We start from the raw sequence: 21,379 nt of genomic DNA, 5'->3' as shown, positions 1-21,379 counted from the left end.
ATTCCAAATCCAATCACACAGACACAAAAACAGAGCGAGCAATTGGCATCATTACGTAATGTCAGCACAGCGGTTTAGTGAGGACTCTCCACAACTTCAGGGAGCAGGAGTCAGTCCCCATGCAGCCTCGTCACCAGCGCCACCATGTCTGCGTGGATCTCCTGCGGTACTCCAGTTAAGGTGTTGGTTGGTGTGGATGTGATCTGCGCCGGGCTGGTGTGTCGTCCAGGGAGGCGCCCCCTGCTGTCAGTAAAATGAATGGACAAACCACGGCATAAAGAGAAAGGGTGGCATGATGGTCAGTTCTAAGTGTGGCACGGCCGGTCAGTCCATTAGGCGACATAGGCGGCTGTGGGGCGCCGCTTCTGTAACTGGAATCCCTCAAGGCGCACTTTTACATCGAGGGGTGCTGTTGTGGTAACTTAAGGGGGCACGTATTCCGGACATTGGAGATATAACCACCCAGACATTCGAAACACTCCCATACCTTATACCAGTCCTCGAAACCTAATCTTCTTCTTCTTCTTTCGGCTGCTCCTATTAGGGGTTGCCACAGTGGATCATCTTCTTCCATTTCTTCCTGTCCTCTTCATCTCGCTCTGTCATACCCGTCACCTGCATGTCCTCTCTCACCACATCCATTAACCTTTTCCTAGGCCTTCCTCTTCTCCTCTTACATGGCAGCTCTATCCTTAGTACCCTTCTCCCAATATACCCAGCATCCCTCCTCTGCACACGTCCAAACCAACACAACCTCTCTGACCAACCTGAGCTGACCCTCTAATGTCCTCATTTCTAATCCTGTCCATCCTCTTCACACCCAATGCAAATCTTAGCATCTTTAACTCTGCCACCTCCAGCTCTGTTTCCTGTGCCACCGTCTCCAGCCCATATAACATAGCTGGTCTCACTAACATCCTGTAGACCTTCCCTTTCAATCTTGCTGATAACCATCTGTCACAAACTACTCCTGACACTCTTCTCCACCCTGCCTGCACTCTCTTCTTCACCTCTCTTTCTTCCACAATCCCCATTACTCTGTACTGTTGATCCCAAGTATTTAAACTCATCCACCTTCGCCTCCTCTACTCCCCTCATCCTCACCATTCCACTGACCTCCCTCTCATTTACACACACATGTATTCTGTCTCTTGGTGGTCCTAGTGACCTTCATTCCTCTCCTCTCATATCTCCACCTCTCCAGGGTCCCCTCAATCTGCTCCCTACTCTCACTACAGATCACAATGTCATCAGCAAACATCACAGTCCATGGGGACTCCTGTCTAATCTCGTCTGTCAACTTGTCCATCACCATTGCAAATAAGAAAGGGCTCAGAGCCGATCCCTGATGTAATCCCACCTCCGTCACTCCTACCACAGACCTCACCACAGTCACACTTCCCTCGTACATATCCTGTACCACTCTTACGTACTTCTCTGCCACTCCCGACTTCCTCATACAATACCACAGCTCTTCTCTTGTCACTGTCTCATCTGCTTTCTGCAGGTCCACAAAGATGCAATGCAACTCCTTCTGGCCTTCTCTATACTTCTAGTAAATTTGCTAAGAAGACAAGGGCACAGTTTTCATAACTCAAGAAGCACATGCTCCAGACACTAGGAAGGCCCCTTCCGACACCACCCCCCATACACAAACCCCAACACCCCCCCCCCCCAAGCAGAAGTGACTGAACATCTGTATGCGTGTCTGTCCAGCGATGAACCGGCCTTTGGTCTGACATGCATTCCTGTCCTGCATTTGGTGTTACTGGCATCGGCCCAGAAATGGGGGGGGGGGGGGGTTCGCATGTAGTCAGGCTAACCACAGACTTCAGGAATTCTATCCATCCATCAATCTCGTCCATCAATCCATTCATCCTTCCATCTATCAATCTTCCATACTTTATCCAGAGTAGGGTCACAGGAAGGCTGACAAATATTAAAGCGAGTAGGGGCACAACAACTTGTTTCAAGTGGGCAAACTCTTATAAACAAAGGTGCCAAAATAGTTCTTCAGAGAAATACTAAAGAGGAACCGTTCACCCCCCCTAAAAAAGATCCAATAGAAGGTTCCAGAAAGAACCCGTAAGTATACAGGTAGTTAGATCTGTCACAGGCTCCATAATTAGCCGTATATTTATTTGGATAAAGGAGTCTTACCGCACGCGAGATACACCTGGTTACATTTCTTTTGTATCTGCCAGTTGGATCCCCCGGTAGGTGAAGTGACTTGTTGAGGGTCACACAGTGACAGTAGCGGGGGGTCAGGGTTTGAAGTCCAAACATTCAATCACGTACCTGCCAGTCACTAAACTACATTAGATGGGAACAGACTGACGACAGAGGGCTCTCACTACCTTGGGTGGCTTCGGGGATATTTATGGGAACCCCCCCCCCCGTTTCACGCCCCCCACCGCAGGAACAAACCTTGGACAGGGTTCCGGGACAGCGCAGTTCTTTTTAACTTTCCCGTGGATTTGCGTGTTCTGCTTTGTTTTGAGAGATTTTTCATTTTACTTAACTTTGCAGTTTGCAAATTCCAAGATGCCATTTTGTTTTTTTTTGAAAAGGGCACCGCTATGTTTGTCGAGCGTCTATTTTTATTTTAAAAAATCTAAATGCCCAGCTCTGAACAGCAGTCAGCACCCCCCAAAATGCCCCCAACACCACCCATCGGCGAGTTAGTGCGATTTAGAAAATGCAGCGTAATGTCCCAGGATTTTGTGGATTTTTCCTGAGACACACAGCGCTGCCGCTGCTTTGCTTACTCGAGTGTGCGGGTTCTTTGTTCTCTTAAATAAAACAAAACGTTAAAGAAGAAAATACGTGCACCATTTAAAAAAAATCCAGTTAAACGCACTACACTAACTGTATATTTTCACAGTAAAAACTCTGTAATACAATATCAACCGTTGAAATAATGTTATTAAATAAATGAACACGCGTACATTTACATTGAAGCAGTGTTTTAGCTGCCAGTGTAAATTAATGGTTTCAAAGTTCGGGGCTTCTATAAGAATACTTGTTGCAACGCCGTAAACGAGAAGCGTCCAACTTACGTCACCGCAGTTTCACGGCGGAGTTTAACGAGTAGCAGTTTCACGGCGGAAGTGACGTAACATTACACGCTAACCCCTTAAGTTACCCTACTCTTACTTCCCCCCAAAAATCTGCGGCTGTGCGGCTCTGCAGTTGTATGTTATTGTGCAGCATTCTACATTTGCATAAAGTCAGTATATTTGCATAAGGGAACGCCCCTTTTGTCGCAAAGCTGCAAATTCCTCCGTATATGATCCATCCATCCATCCATTTTCCAACCCGCTGAATCCGAACACAGGGTCACGGGGGTCTGCTGGAGCCAATCCCAGCCAACACAGGGCACAAGGCAGGAAACAATCCTGGGCAGGGTGCCAACCCACCGCAGGACACACACACAAACCACACACTAGGGCTAATTTAGAATCGCCAATCCACCTAACCTGCACGTCTTTGGACTGTGGGAGGAAACCCACGCAGACACGGGGAGAACATGCAAACTCCACGCAGGGAGGACCCGGGAATCGAACCCAGGTCCCCAGGTGTCCCAACTGCGAGGCAGCAGCGCTACCCACTGCGCCACCGTGCCGCTCCGTATATGATGCTTAACAAAATCATTTATTTGTGCGTTGTGAATGTTTGTTATGGTTATTTAAGCCCAATTTATTTTCGAAACACTGGTGAAATGGTAACACACACGCCATAACAGAAAAGCAACGTTTCCTTCTCCACTTGGCCACATGGTGTACGAACAGTGGTCCGCACCTAATGACCGAAAGAAGCGCCTATTGCCATTGTTTTATATCTTCGTCTTTGACAAAGTAAAGATCGATTCTGAGAAGTGGGGATTCGCAGCTACTAGAGAAAGATGGAAGGGTTTGTGGATATTGGGGAGTGGGAAACAGGACATTCGGGACCGCTAAGGAGGTCCTGAGTGATTTGGAAATTGTAGAGGGGGACGAGCTGCTCAGATTAAATAGGCCGAAGTCAAACAAATCAGCAGGAGCAGATCGCATTAATCAGAGAGTACTTGAGGAGGTTAGTGAGTGCAGACGCTAACTTTTAGGAAGCCACAGCTCACTGGTGGTATTCAATATTAATGGAAATTGGCAAATATCATCCCGTTATATAAAAATCGTGACCAGACAGATTCTGGCAACTGCAGGCCAGTAAGCTTAACGTGCATTGCAGATGGTAAATTAATGGAAGGAATTAAGGACAAGACAAAAAGCCCGTTTCGACAACGTAAGATGAAACGGGCACGAGTTTGTGTCAGCAGTGTATGAAGAACAAATGATAAGTAAGAAATAAATAAGAAAGTGATGTAAGTAATGATAATTAACTAAGAGGTTTGGGATATGTATGACTTTACCACGGCGAAAAATACTGTACACTTAAAAAGACATGCTATCTATGACATCGTTTTTTGTTTGTATACTGGAGGCCTGTCAGTATGCAACTAAAGTTGTAAAATCTCTCTGTAGACTACATTTTTTGTGAAGATACTCTCACTGTTTGGTAGTAATTTCCTTTGATGTGGCCCATCTTTAACGTGCACCTTCACATCACTCGCCCGCTGAAAGTACTTAATAATAATATGTTCTTACGTATTATTTTGAGTGTGAGGGTTGGCTGTTATCGGGGCTAATTTGGGATTTCAGAATAATAATCCCGAAATGCGTAGGTTAAACCCGACGCCTGCCGCGATGAAGCAAATTTTCTCTTTAGAGGCATTTGTATAAATTGGAAGTGAGACGAACTTTGAAATGTTTAAGTCATGAATGTACCTGTTGTCTTCTCCCTGTGTCTGCGTGGGTTTCCTCCGGGTGCTCTGGTTTCCTCCCACAGTCCAAAGACATGCAGGTTAGGTGGATTGGCGATTCTAAATTGGCCCTGGTGTGTGCTTGGTGTGTGGGTGGGTTTGTGTGTGTCTTGCGGTGGGTTTGTACCTTGCCCGGGATTGGTTCATGCCTTGTGCCCTGTGTTGGCTGGGATTGGCTCCAGCAGACCCCCGTGACCCTGTGTTCGGATTCAGCGAGTTGGAAAATGGATGGATGGATGTACCTGTTGAAGACAGTTGTATAATGTGTAGGCTAAATCCGCCGCCTGCCGCGATGTTGGGGTTGGATTTCGGTCTCACGCCTGGACAAACTGGTGAGGAAGGCAGGCTCTATTGTTGGCATGGAGCTGGACAGTTTAACATCTGTGGCAGAGCGAAGGGCGCTCAGCAGGCTCCTATCAATTATGGAGAATCCACTGCATCCACTAAATAGTATCATCTCCAGACAGAAGAGCAGCTTCAGCGACAGACTGCTGTCACTGTCCTGCTCCACTGACAGATTGAGGAGATCGTTCCTCCCCCAAACTATGCGACTCTTTAATTTCATCCGGGGGGGTAAACGTTAACATTTAACATTATACATAGTTATTGTCTGTTTTTCACCTGCATTATTATCATTCTTTAATTTAATATTATTTATTGTATCAGCATGCTGCTGCTGAAGAATGTGAATTTCCCATTGGGATTAATGAAGTATCTATCTATCTATCTATCTATCTATCTATCTATCTATCTATCTATCTATCTATCTATCTATCTATCTATCTATCTATCTATCTATCTATCTAGCTATCTATCTAGCTATCTAGCTATCTCGTAAGGTTTTTCGGGCAGCGGCGCAGAAAGCGACTGCGCATTCGGCTTCGGACGGACGTGAGTGAGTGAGGAGGCAGGCGAATTATGTATTAAGATAAGATGGAGCGGAACATGGCAAGGACAGGAGTTTAACTGAGCAGTCAGTCTGGGTTCAGATGAGGGAGGTCGTGTTTTACTAACAGGCTGGAATTCTATGAGGAGGCAGCAAAAGGATACGATAAAAGTGGAGCAGATGGTATAATTGATCTGGACTTTCAGAAAGCATTTGATAAGGTGCCACATGAGAGGATGGGCATCAAATTAAAAGAAATGAGCATTCAGGATGTGGTGTGAAGATGGGTGCAGAATTGGCACAGACACAGGAAGAAGCAGAGGATGATGGTGCGAGGACCCTCATCAGAATTGGCCGATGTTAAGAGTGGTGACCAGCAGGGGTCAGTGCTAGGGCTGCTGCTATTTTTATTAAATATAAATGATTTAGAGGGGAATATAAAGAACAAGCTGGTTAATTTTGCAGATGATACCAAGATGGGTGGATTGGCAGATAATACTTCATAATTTCTCTCCTCTCACCAGCGCACTGCTCTCCTCCAGCCGAGTGTTGCCATCCCTCCTCCCAGCTCCGACTCGCCTGGCTAAGGGAGTGCTGTTCCTTTTATTGTGGACCTCCAGTGCCAGGTCTTACAGAAGTCCAAGATAACAAAGAGCACATCTCCCTGCAGTGCCCTCTTACGGCACCCACTGACCCCAGCAGGGCTAGTCTGCTGGACTACATCTCCCAGCATGCCCTACTGCGTATCGATTTCCAGGGCTGCTGCCTTCTAGAATAAAGTGTACGAAGTGACATCTACTGATGAGCTGTCCGTCCATCCACTCTGGCCATCTCTTTGGGGTCTGGCACCTTCCTCCCTCCTGGCTGGGATGCTCATCTGCCTGGTAGGAGCATCCTGTCCAGGTAAGGAACCATCCCCTCTACTGGTCGGGATGCCCATCCAACCCATGTGGCACTTACAAAAGTGCTGTACCTTCCATGATGATAAGGATGTGTGTGCCAGGTGGGATGGAGTTGATTGTTCACTGGGGTCTCTGGGGTCTCCTATGTGAGTCTTGTCTGATGAATGTCTTTGATGTGAACAGTTAGAAGAGATAGAAAGCGTCCTTCATTCTTTTTAGTCTCCTTGGTATTACAAGGGGTGTGAACTCTGAATGGTGTCTTCATGCAGCTCCATGTATGTGATGATCGGCCATTGCTAACAAAGTGTAACATTTTATAGGCTGCAAGCAAAAATGTTAGGACTGAGTGCACAATGCAGGGGTCTGAAAATCGAGAGTACGTCTTATGAGAAGGATTTAGGAGTCATAGTGGGCTTAATGCTATCAATGGCCAGACAGAGTTCAGAAGCCATTAAGAAGGCTAACAGAATGTCAGGTTATATAGCGCCTTGATGTGTGGAGTACAAGTCACAGGAGGTTCTGCTGAAGTCTTTATAACACACTGGTGAGGCCTCATCTGGAGTACTGGCTGCAGTGTTGGTCTCCATAAAGACCCAGCAGCACTAGAGAAGGTCCAGAGAAGAGCAACGAGGCTCATTCTAGGACAACAGGGGGATGAGTTATGAGGAAAGAATAAAAGAGCTGAGCCTTTACAGGTTAAGAGGTGACCTCAGGATTCTCCAGATCTACCGAGAGAAGGAGAGGAGAGACGTCAGGAGGCAGCGCCAACCAGTGACTCGGGGTGGAATTACAAGTCACGGGCCATAAAATGTCACCAGATCTTCACCTAAGTGGCAAGCAGAGGCAAACACAACACGCTTAAGATAATAACGCACAAACAGTTCTAATCTTTTATGGCTTTATTGAACACACCAATCATCCATCCATCCATTATCCAATCTGCTATATCCTAACTACAGGGTCACGGGGGTCTGCTGGAGCCAATCCCAGCCAACACAGGGCGCAAGGCAGGAAACAAACCACACCCATCATGCTGTGAGAAAACGGAAGCTATAGGAAATTATATTCTTAAAACTGGTAATCTCTATGGATTAGAAAAGTATTATATGCACACGAGAAAAGTAGACGCTATATCTCTCTATTATAAAAGAAAATCCTGAGACGAGCGGAGACTATTTCCATGAGATTTTTTGAAATCCCGCCCTCCTCTCCACCATTTCCGGTTCACGGCCCACGCCCGCGGTCCTCTCGCCTCTCATTGGTGTGAATGCTTTTGTCAGACTCAGTTCCTGCGCTCTCAGCTCTTATAAATTTTTACATTTTCCTCACTTTAAGTTCCCAATTAAAGAAGACTTGTTATGTCCAAATCTTATTGAAGAATTTCATCACAAAGGGTTATCAAAAAAGAAGAAATGAGTATACGGGCAACCCTAGCTACCGATACCATCCATCCATCCATTTCCCAACCCGCTGAATCCAAACACAGGGTCACGGGGATCTGCTGGAACCAATCCCAGCCAACACAGGGCACAAGGCAGGAACCAATCTTGGGCAGGGTGCCAACCCACCGCAGGACACACACCCACACACCAAGCACACACTAGGGCCAATGTAGAATCGCCAATCCACCTAACCAGCATGTCTATGGACTGTGGGAGGAAACCCACACAGACACGGGGAGAACATGCAAACTCCACGCTGGGAGGACCCGGGAAGCGAACTCAGGTCCCCAGGTCTCCCAACTGCGAGGCAGCAGCGCTACCCACTGTGCCACCGTGCCGCCCCTAGCGATACCTGTTTGTTTATTTGTTTTTTTTAAGTTTGTCCTGTTTCACTACTACGCGGGCAGAGCCGCGGGGGACGGCTAGTTTCTAACTGGGGGGCCCAAAATCAAATCTTGCATATCCCCTCAAAACAGACTGTTGTGCCCTCCCCCACCCCCACCCCCCCGACTCCTTGGTTGTGTTCAAATCCTCCATGAAATGCCCACCGAGACATCAAATCCCCTACGGTCCCCGCAGTGAGTGGCTGGATTCTAAACCTGATGAATTCCTTTCTTCTCCCACCATAAGGTGTCCCCCAAATGATCAGTCGGCTCCTGTCAAACTAATCTGCCAGCTGGGCACAAGAAGCGACAGGTGGGCTTCCTTGGCGTCGCTGGCCAGAACTCACAAGTGGGCTTCACCCCTAGTCCTGTCCAGGAACACTTCTCCAAGAAGCTAACACATAAATTTCCGTTGTGAATTTTTTGCCTGGCCCTGCGGCTTTTTAAATGCGCCAAGGCAGACTGGCAGTGGGCGGGCTGGCACTACCCGAGAGGATTTAAATCATTGAGGCCTGGGGGGGTCCTCTCTGTAAAGGCAGTCAAAAAGAGAGAGAGAGAGAAGGGGGCACCTGAGGCACCATATGCAGGCTGGCAGCGGCACCAAACTACTCTGGCAAACCACAGCTGATGTCACTTTCATCCAAGGACGCGCGTTCAATTGGCAGAGCAGGCCTGCTGTCATAGCACATTATGCTGGTAGTGACAATAACAGAGTGTGGCATCGTGTCCCCTTGAAAAGCTGCACACAACTTCATTAGAAGATAAGGGGGTCTAATAGAGCCTGCAATCACCTGTGGGCAGGAGGTGATGATCAATTCTGTTTCTCATTAAACTCGTGGACATCTGTAGGACTCCAACGGCTGTCAGGGTGCAGGTCACATTGGAACTTCAGGGAGCTCAGACAACACACACACAGACCACCTTCCTCGAACACAGACACTCTGACGTTTAAGATGAGACCACTCACCAGGAGCTTTGAAGGTACCAGTCAGCGGAGGGTCACCATATCAGTGCTCAGCACAAAGCAGCCCGGTCCCAAACCCAAGAAGCAGGCCTCATGACAGGCACACATCATAAAGGACCCGACTAGACCACCAAATGAAAAAACGGGAGCCCTAAATCCCTCAATAATAATACACTGGGGAAAGTTTGGGGGTTTTTTTTCAGTTTAATAAATAAGACTTGTAATATTTAACTTGTTTTTATTTTAGGATACATTAGATGAGATGTACTTTTTGAAACTGTGTGACCATATCGTAGGGCGCTTGAGGGGAAACTTCCATTACTTGGCATTGTGAGTATGGAAGGAGGCAAATGCAGGGCACTCGAGCTGACAGGACAGCAGGGGGCAGAGGGTGCAACAGACCCCAGCTGCGGACCACTGGAGCTCCACTGCACTGAGGGGGCTGTCGTTTTATATTCTACATCAGTGACAACACCTGGATACACTGCGGTTAAGACTTCGGTTATCGGACTTGGGTTGCTGGAGTCTACCCCAAATAGCATAGGGTGCAAGGCAGGAACAAACCCTGGACAGGGTGCCAGTCCATCACAGGGCAAACACATGCACACACCAAACATACACACATGCATGCATGCACACACAAACACACACAAACACGCATGCACACACACACATGCACACGCGCACACACCAAACACACACACCAAACACACACACACAAACACACGCACACAAACATGTGCACACACATGCACACACACACACACACCAAACACACAAACACAAACATGCACACACACATGCACACGCACACACACACCAAACACACAAACACAAACATGCACACACACATGCACACGCACACGCATGCACACACACACACATAAACACAAACATGCACACACACACGCATGCACACAAACACGTGCACACACATGCACATGCACACACACGCACACACGCACACACACACCAAACACGCACACATGGACACACACACACACCAAACACACACACACAAACACGCACACACACATGCACACGCACGCACACACACACCAAACACACACACACGCACACACGTGGCCACACACACACACACATGCACATGCACACACACGCACACCAAACACACACACGCACACACATGTCCCCACACACACACACCAAACACACACACATGGACGCACACACACCAAACACACACTAGGGCCAATCCAATATCCCCAAGTCACCTGTCTTTGGATGGTGGGAGGAAACTCACTCAGACACAGAGAGGACCCGTGATGTGAAACTCAGTCTGTATATACATCGTCACACACGTGCACTTGAGAGGAGTCCGAGGGGCTTAACTGAGGGTGGGACGCGGAGTCAGGGGTTAACGATGTGCACTAATGTCTCTCCTCCCTTTCCTGCAGATCGCCAGAAGGGAAGCTCAAGCTAAATTAAAACCAGCTGCCGCACTGACCACGCCCTCCTGCTGACCTCACTTCCGCCATCTCCCTCCTGGACCCGCCTCTTCCTGCCCACCAACCTATAAAATCCAACCACCTCACCTTGCTAGTCAGTCCTGATTTGGACTCTGTGCCAGAAAGTTCTTTGGTGCTTTGTGGCATTTGAAGCAATTGTGGTTACAATATCCGGGATGGACCCCCCAAAGCTTTTCCCTGTTTGTCTCCCTTTATAAAGTCAACATAAATCAAACACACAATACTCACAGAAGGCAAGCTCGGGAGCTTGGACCCTGGCTACCCCATAACACTTTCCTTTCTCCTACATTTGCCAAACTGGGTATGTTGTGTGCTTCAGGGTGAATGCCCAGGTGTGTGCACTGGGCTGCCATCCCATCCCAGATTAATTCCTACCTTATGCTTGATGCTGCCAGGATGGGCTGTGGTGCCAACACTAGAGAACATACGGTTGGAAACTGGATGGATGAATAGATGGGTAACCGTTTTCTGAGGTAGTCCAGTGGAATCAGCAGCCTGGCCACAGAGCCCACAGCTAAAGAACATGAGAACATTCGGAGAACCATGAAGAGAGCAGGCTGCTCAGGCCAAGAGGCTCAGCCAGCCTGTTCATGGAGGTCCTCCAAGATGACATCAACTTGAGATCTGAAGGTCCCTAAAGTCCTGCCGTCTATGACACAACTTGCTTGTTGTTCTTCTATCTGCCTGTGATTCTTTGTGCATACACCTGCCCTTAACAAGCTTTCAGCTGAGTCCTTGAATTATTTTAAAGTCACAGCGTGGATCCACCGCACTCATTCCCTTCATAATTTTAAACACTTCATTCAGATATCCTGTCAAAACACAAAGGGAGAGCAGAAAACAATTTGGGGATCCACCCCATATACTGTAGCACACAATACAGAAAAAGATGGCACCCGAGCACTCCCTGGTTCCGCATCCAAACAAGGGACAAACTAAGGAGGGAAGGTGCTGGGCTCTTGTAGGGACAGGGAAAGAAGGGGACGGGGGTCCAAAAAAATCAAAGAGCAGGAAGTGACGTCGATGAGAGGTGTGGCTAGGAAAGGAAAGAGGTCCAGGAACCGGAGGAAGCTTTTTAGGCTGGTCTCTTCTTTGGTGACGTGCAGAAGAAGGAGAAGGAAGGTTAGTGTCCTTCGTCAAAGCCCACCCTCGGTTAAGCCCTTAGCCTGCCTTCCAAGCAGGTGTCTGACACTCCTCTTTATCTCCGGTCCTGGAGGGCCACGGTGGCTGCAGGTTTCCATTCTAACGTGGCAGCCACGTTGGATGGCGATGAACGCTAGCTGCCCAGTTTGCACATGCGTGCTGTAAGCGTACCCCGCTTCACCCTTTACAGCGCTGCCCGCTCTGCTTTGCGCATGTGTGGATAGTTTACGGCGTATACACGCATGCGCGATGTCACAGCCCGATCTTGTATTCGCTAAGTAACACAGATCGAATAGTCACAGGGACGTTCACCCCCCAAACCCCGAGTATATAATCCCAGCGATACCGGGTGCACGCGAGACAAACAGAGCAATAAATGACTCGGAGTATTGAGGATTCGAACGGAGGCACCGTGGCGCAGTAGTTAGCAGTGCTGCCTCACAGCTCAGGTGACATTTTTTTAGCCACAGTCTTACTTGGCAGCAGCTTCCCTGGCTCTTGCATGGACACTTAGACCACCGTACCATTACATTCCACTCAAAACTGCAGTTTAGTTTCTCCTTCCTCCCTCCCGCTGAAATTCCCGAACATGTCCGCTTTTTGGCCGAAGCGGATTCGGCAGGGTTTGCGTGCCACTAGTGGCCTCCACAGACAAGGCCGGATTAAGACCCCCAAGTGCCCCATTCGGGTGACCTTGTTCCTTAATGCAGAGTTGATTAAACTGTAGCGTCCCGGGGCTGTGACAGTCGGAAACTCTTAACGCCGATTGCAGGCGAATGGCCCTAAAAAGGACCGGTGGCATCTTCAGCGCTGCCACTTGGATGTTCAGCGGCGACACGCACTCCCGGCTGCTTTGTCCCTTCTGGTGCTCAGGGATTCCGCCCGGCTCCCCCTCACCTGGGGTCATCAGCAACACATATACCATACTATACATATAACCCGACCCTCTCAGAGTCGACCCACATGGGTCCAAGCCGAGGCTCGCCAGTTGTGACACGTCCGAATTGAGGGACTTCAGCAGCCGGGTCCCTATGAATTGCTTGGTCTTCGCCCCCTTTATCTGCAGCTCACGGGTCACTTTATAGACATCATAACCATGAATCCCCGCCTCCTCAGTCAGTCCGCCGCCACCCGAGAAGCGTGTCCGTCGGGGGTCCGGACCCTGAGTTCGTCACAGTATTTTAACAGCGGACATCGAGTCGTTCAAAGCAGCGCAGGACTTCTCGCTGTGGATGTCGACGCGAGACTTGATCGCTACTCGCTTGATTTTTTTGGGGAGGGTCCCTTTAGTAATTTCAGATTTCACGGGTACCCCATCGTTATCGGTGAAAAGCCCCCTTGCCATCACAGGACCCCTGGGCACGCACCCGTAACGCCCTCATGGTAGATCAGTCTCTGGCCCCCAAGCCCACAGCTGATGGTTGGCTTCTTTCTCCCATTCCATTGCCCACAGTAATGAGTTTTCAACAACACCATACAGACAACACACTAATTACACATTTGACTCATTACTTTCATTAAAAAAGAAAAAAAAAATCCCCCGCCCGTTCAGTAAGCTCACTCTGATTTAGTTCGAAGAGCGGACATTCGGCGTTTCTCAGATGTGTTTTCGTTTGCCAGGACTGCCCGCCGTTCCCCGAATGTCCCCCTCGAGCACATCTGTTCTCAAAAGAGCAAAGAGCGGCACTCGGCAGCAAGCATTCCGTGCGGGGCGCCGTGTCACCTGTGCAGCGAGGCTCGCTTTGTGCCCGAGGGTCCACTTTTGGCATTTCGAGACGGCGCTCGTCTCCTCCTGGAAAAGCGCGGAAGAACATTTCAGATCGTCTTGATTGCCTGACCTTTATTGTTTGTAACTGGTACTTCAAAATCCATTTGCCAACGGATATTTTTATTTTATTTATTTATTTATTTTAGGAAATATTGATTTAGTCCATTGAAAATAATGTCCTGTCTTGTCAGGCTGATCCTGTGTAGCCCGCACAGTGTTTGGGGTGCGGGCACAGGACAGTCAGGGTGAAGCTGGTCTCGTTAACGTGGGTGCCTCAAACACAATGGAATTATGAAAAAAATATTACGATAATATAATCATCAAAAGGTGGATCAGTGGTTAAAGCTGCTGACTCACATTTCCAGGAACCTGAGTTCAGTTCTGCCTGAGTGACGTTTGTCTTTATCCTCTGTGATGAATGCGATCAGCGCCCATTGGCACAACAGTAAGCTGCTCATTAACTTCTCACTTCTCAATGTGCTTAATGCCACAATCTGTGAGGCTTCACCTGTAGAATCTTAAATGATGCACAGTGGCACAACAGTTTGGCAGGGTGACAGGGGTATGAGCACTGCCAATGTGGAACCTGCACATCCTCTCCATGACTGCGTGGACTTACCAACAAGCTCGATGGGGGCCCGTGGCAAGAAAACCGTACTGATGAGTTGGAAATCAGGGGACATGCAGGGTGCAATTCTCAGTGCATTTGCTGCCTCTGTGGATTTTGAACATTTTTTTTCATGTTCTGTGTGGGTTCATCTGCAGACTATGGGGTACGGTGGCAAAATAGTAAGTCACTGATTAAGTTCTCAACATAATCACCGCCTCTGTGGGACTTACACGCTTTCCACAATCTGCGTGGCTTCACCAAGAATCCTGACTGATGCCCAGTGGCACAATAGTTTGACACAGTGACACTGTATTCTGGGGACTGGTGTGATAGATAGATAGATAGATAGATAGATAGATAGATAGATAGATAGATAGATAGATAGATAGATAGATTTGAAAGGCACTATATAATTAGATGATAGATAGATAGATTTGAAAGGCACTATATAATTAGATGATAGATAGATAGATAGATAGATAGATAGATAGATAGATAGATAGATAGATAGATAGATAGATAGATAGATAGATAGATAGATTTGAAAGCCACTATATAGATAGATAGATAGATAGATAGATAGATAGATAGATAGATAGATAGATAGATAGATAGATAGATTTGAAAGGCACTATATAATTAGATGATAGATAGATAGATAGATAGATAGATAGATAGATAGATAGATAGATTTGAAAGGCACTATATAATTAGATGATAGATAGATAGATTTGAAAGGCACTATATAATTAGATGATAATAATAATAATAATGCATTTTATTTATATAGCGCCTTTCCCATGCTCAAGGCACTTAGATAGATAGATAGATAGATAGATAGATAGATAGATAGATAGATAGATAGATAGATTTGAAAGGCACTATATAATTATATGATAGATAGATAGATAGATTTGAAAGGCACTATATAATTAGATGATAGATAGATAGATGTCAAAGGCACTAGATAGATAGATAGATAGATAGATAGATAGATAGATAGATAGATAGATAGATAGATAGATATTAAGTTATATTTAAGAATTGTTTGTTACACTAAAAAATGAAGTGTTGTTCCTTTTATTTATCTAATTTAAGTTACTATAACTTCAAAGTAATCATATTTATGTTTTATAGACCTGACTATCCCATATTTGGATAAAAATCTGCTTCTTTTGACAGTGTATCAAAAATACTGTACGTATCATAAATCAGCTTTCGCAGCCAAAATCCACGGCATTCGGTAAAAGTGAATTTATTAAAAGTCTTTAACTTTCCTTCCAACAGTACAAAGGTGTGGCGGTCCCTTGGACCACAATGCAACAAAGGGGCGGATCTTTATGCAAATATTCAGTAGTCACGTGCATAAAACTTGTCGAATCGCCTGAACTCCACGGGTGTAGTGACGATGTACATAACGGCGTTTGAAGTACTAAAAAGTGTTCATTTGGAGTGAGATTAACTTAAAATCGGCGAGTAAAGACGACGATTCCCGAGGCTGAAACGCTTCTGTTAAAACAAAACAATTCAATGGTTTTACTTCAAGACAATTACATTGTGTTAATGTGACATCTATAAGAATTATGTCGGCGTAATTGGGAAAAGATACAAAATATCAAGTTTATTTTGAGTGATGTTAATTTAAATTAGACAAATAACGTGAACAATCCGGTTGGTTTATTTTTTGAGTGATCACATTAGTTGGAGCTTTACTGCCATTTTCCACGTCTTCGCCATGTCGAGGAGAGCCTCCTCTTTAAATCCACACGGGCTGCCGAGCGCCAACAAATAAACTCCCGCAAACAAAGAGAAGCGCTGAATTCTCTAAGACAGAAGCGAAGCATATGAAATATTGAAAAGGACTCCGTTCGGCTGTCCCTGGGGATCGCGCGGCGCGGGTTGCTTGAAGCTAATTCATATTCATCAGCAGCTGTCTGTCCTTGACTTAATAATGAAATTATAAGCGCAATCAAGGGCGGGTGGAGTAAAAACAGAAAGCAGCGGAGAGCCCCGCCGGGCTTAGTTGTACCAGCAAGCCAAACCGGCTCATTTACTGCCAGTCCCGAACATGGGCCCTGCCCGTGCGCTCAGTGACGTCATCGCCTGGCTAGCCAAGTCGCAGGCTGTCACCATCCTTGGCAAGTGTGTACACCGGGGGTGCTTTTTTTTGTGGACAGAATGTTTGTGGTTAACTGGCTTGACGTTATAACTTAAACGGGACACTTCGCTCTTTATATAGCGCCTTTCACCGCACGTTGCGATAATTACAATGCGCTAAACAGGGCGCTCATTTATTCATTTTGCACACCTACACTCTTAAAAATAAGGCGGCCAAAGTCGTTATTCAGAATGATGCCTTAGGGGAACCATTTTTGGTTACCCAAAAAGTCGTCCACATGAAGGTTCTAGAAAGAACCTTTTATTTCGCTCCCTAACATGCTCCATAATTAACAATGAGCAGAAGACAACAGGTCTGTGAAACGCCAGCGGGTTTCTGGTTTTTCGCTGCATACAATAACGCAGGTGAAGTTCAGGTTTTCTTGATTTCTGGTATCCAGGTGGACTACTATGCAACAAAAGATTTCGTTTTTGTCCACATATTAGGAAGATTTTCAAAGCCCAAAGAGCCAACTTCATAGGCAAAGACCCTTTCACAGAATGAAGTGGTCTTTTGTCAAACAATGGATCTTCAAGGACCCCATAAAGTGCCATTAAAGAACCAGAGCAGTGTTACTCTGCCTTTTTGGTGTGATGACCACTTTTTCCCATGTAAGTATCTTCATAACCCAATGAGTGCAACTGATTGTCAAAGGGGGGACTCCCCTGGTAAGTCGAGGGCAACCCAAATTACAACCCACTTCATGACCCACTATCAGCATAAGCAATAGCAACTTGTGACCCACCAGTGGCAGCCCACGACCCAAAAGTGGACCCACCCTGCCTTAGAGAATCATTGGGGGGGCAAACACACTCCAGGCTACTTCAGGGTCCCCACTTGGCCTCCTCTGTATGTGATGTGTGACTGAATGAAAACCTCAGGTGCCCAGCCAGAACCTGCAAACCTGACACAGACAGGGACTGGGCTTGGGTTGTGTGGCAGCAGCTGCCCACATTTTCCCAGCCTGCTGCCCGATTCCATAACTGCGGAAAAGGTTTTTAGCTGTCTGGTGATGATGGGCATCTGGGTGGCATAAAGTGACCAAATGAAAAGAGAGGAAAGCTCAGTGATAGAGACATGAGACTGGGAAGTGGCAGAAGAAGAGGACCCCCCCCCCCCCCCCCAACAATGCCACATTGGTAGTTAAAGGCCATGTCACATTACACGACTTTTCAAGCAGATCTTTCTGTTTTATGTTTCTCAGTGTGTGGTGTGGCACTCACCGCTCCCACCAGAGGACCACACAGAATCAGCTGGAGTCTCCACATTGCAACCTGGATGAAAGGAGCACCATCTCTGGCTCAGCCTGGCAAAGATGGACCTTCTTGTTTGTCCATCAGTTTGACACCCCATTATCAGCTCATTATCGCTAACACCCACCAAGTCGGTACGTCACCTTGGGGAGGCGACCGACGACCAGCTGGTCCTTCTCTGACCAACTGCCTCTCGTACCCACAGATTCACAGAGATCAGAGCGTATCAGACGGACTGTGCAGCACAACTCCTGGTCCAGGCTTTGTCACGTCTGGACTGCTGCCACTCTCAGCTGGCATGGGACCGTTAGCATGCGTCGCCATGATGATCCAAAACACAGCGGCACGTCTGGTATCCATCCAGCCGAGGTGGGCACATGTCAGTCCTCTTTTCAGGACACTTCATTGGCACCCCGCTGCAGCACACATTAAGTTCTGATCCTTGACGCCTGCCGACAGAGAAGTCAATGGATTGCCAGCTGTGAATGGTACCAGTCAAAGGTTTGGACAAACCCAGAAATGTTCATGGTTTTGACAGAAATCGATTCCTCTCTTTACTGAGATCTCATGAAATTGATTTACAAATACAGCCAAGACATTACTGTTGTTTCTAATAACTACCACTGCTTCTTATGACTAATTTTTACTTTGCTATTCACATAGCACCATTTTCAGCAGCCATTCCTTCAGCTTCCACAAAGGAAATGTCGGAGGGCATCAACCGGGTCTCCCCTTCTAATAATTTCTCAAAATAAACAAGCGCTCGATGGCACGAATAATTACAAATGAAAGAAAGTAAATTAAATAAGACTAATCTCAGGGTGGCTCAATGTTCTGTTGATATTCAGGTATAGGACCACCGTCCTGCTGTCTCCGGAATGGGACAAACCCTGCTGGGACAGCCTCGTTTTTATAGCGGCCAGACCAGAAGAGGCGGAGTCAGTTGCCCTCATTGGGCGGTTTCTCAAGGGTGTGGGGGAAGCAAGAAATTATACTGTCAGTGACAGCGCCCCCTCGTGTCTTGGAGTGGTACTGCTGAGCCCTTAAGGTGAGCCTCAGGTGACACTGGCTTGAATTTTGTTCTGAGCTGTTCACTTGTCCTATCATACTTTGTTCTCCAAATGGTCCCTCCACTGTGGCCGCGAGTGGCGGCTCGCGTATAGGCACTGTGGAACTGCAGCACCCCCTATTTCCACTTGATATTATCGATAACATTTAATATACAGTAATGAGTCCTTTTTTCTTTTAATTCTTTCTTTATACTTGTACAATATATAATCCTTAAGCTTAATGTCAGTAGCCATCCCCCAGTTTATGAAAAAGATACAAAAATATTTGTGTGGAACTGTGCGCTTCACAATTCCAGCGGCGTGGTGTTTGGCTGTTGTGCGCATGCGGACATAGGAAGCTGCACGCGCGGCTGCGAGGGAGAGAGAGAGAGAGCGCACTGTCACTCCCGCAGTGCCGACCCTGGCGTGCTGGTGGAAGGTAGTGGGTTTTTTTTTTACTCCGCGTGTATTGTGCTTAAAAACCGTGTACCATATTCTTGAATGGGCGGCACGGTGGCGCAGTGGGTAGCGCTGCTGCCTCGCAGTTGGGAGATCTGGGGACCTGGGTTCGCTTCCCGGGTCCTCCCTGAGTGGAGTTTGCATGTTCTCCCCGTGTCTGCGTGGGTTTCCTCCGCGAGCTCCGGTTTCCTCCCACAGTCCAAAGACATGCAGGTTAGGTGGATTGGCGATTCTAAATTGGCCCTAGTGTGTGCTTGGTGTGTGGGTGTGTGTGTCCTGCGGTGGGTTGGCACCCTGCCCAGGATTGTTTCCTGCCTTGTGCCCTGGGATTGGCTCCAGCAGACCCCCGTGACCCTGTGTTTGGATTCAGCGGGTTGGATAATGGATGGATGGATATTCTTGAATGTGATAAAGTGTAGAATTAGATTATTATCCTGCTTCCAGCTAATCTGTTTGATCCATTTTTTTTCGATTTCTGAATAAATTTTCATTTTATACATGTTTGTTTCCTTTTACACAATTTTAAAATAAAGGCTAAAAAGTTTCTGGAGCAGCACCCCCACTAATTTTAGCTACGAGCCGCCACAGTCGGACTGACGTTTAACTCGACTATGTTGACTACTTTTGTAAGTCGCTTTGGATAAAAGAGTCTGCCGAAAAAGAAATGGAAATGGAAATGGTGGTGGCGTAGTAACAGCAAACAGAATGAGTGCCAGTCAAACGTCCAGTAAAGCTCTTACTGGTGCCTCCAAGTGTTGCGATGTCCAGAGCAATCCCAACAGCCCGCACCATCGCATCGGCCCAATGAAAACTCTTTGAGGGCTGAATATTTTTTCCAAAAAACTTAGTTTTCTGAAAAGCACACAATGCACTGGTTTCACCCATAAAATCAACATAAAACGTCTGTTGCTACGTGCTGTGGCTGCTGTGGGCACCTGTTCGGCATCTCTGGCAGCAGTGGCAGCAGGAATGCATGGCGGGCTGGCTACCTCTCTGTCTTCGCACAGCAGGTGGGCAACGGTGGCAGGTGTAGTGAGATGCAATATGGTTTGTACCTCTTGTCATCATAAGGGGTGTTCCTCCTATAGTGAACGCTGCTGTAGGCGCATCAGCTACACCAACGTGTTCAACACGACGATCAGCTGGGGCCTGATAGGCTGATGCTGGTACCTCACTTTAATTTTCGATATCCATCTCGGGATAACTTGCATCAAACTCAGAGCCTGATTCAGCAATAATACGTAAAACGTCCATGGAGTATTTCATCCATCCATCCATTTTCCAACCCGCTGAATCCGAACACAGGGTCACGGGGGTCTGCTGGAGCCAATCCCAGCCAACACAGGGCACAAGGCAGGAACCAATCCCGGGCAGGACACACACAAACACACACACAAACACCAAGCACACACTAGGGCCAATTTAGAATCGCCAATCCACCTAACCTGCATGTCTTTGGACTGTGGGAGGAAACCGGAGCGCCCGGAGGAAACCTACGCAGACACGGGGAGAACATGCAAACTCCACTCAGTGAGAGCCCGGGAAGCGATCCATGGAGTATTTTGCTTTGCAAATTTGCTTTAGTCACGCCGGATGTCAATGCCATTTTAATAGCTCTTTACTACTCATTCATGTGCAGGGAATCGAGGTGAAATCAACAAAGCTACATAACTTTACAGTACTTCAAGCAAAGAGAGTCGAACTAAAACGGAAGGGCGAGTTTTGTTGCAGTTTACAGCCGATTATCGTCCTCTACTTCTGAATTTTGACAAAAGTCAACATCAGCCCTGAAAAAGTTAAACTTGACGCATCCGCACTGGGCGCAAGAGCCGCGCGGAGAAAGTGACGTCAGACAAGGAGGCACGCCCACGCGCGATGCTGTCGCGCGCAGCTCACTGAGTTATATACCAGTGTTCGGTTATGGGTCGACGGGGCCGTGTATCCTAAATGATTAACTTCGAGCAAAGGTTGGTTAGGTGGGTGCCACGATGAGGTACGATGAGCTGAATGTGAC

Source organism: Erpetoichthys calabaricus, chromosome 11 (assembly GCF_900747795.2).
Source record: "Erpetoichthys calabaricus chromosome 11, fErpCal1.3, whole genome shotgun sequence".
Lineage (NCBI taxonomy): Eukaryota > Metazoa > Chordata > Cladistia > Polypteriformes > Polypteridae > Erpetoichthys > Erpetoichthys calabaricus.
Note: the sequence above shows the minus strand (reverse complement) of the source record.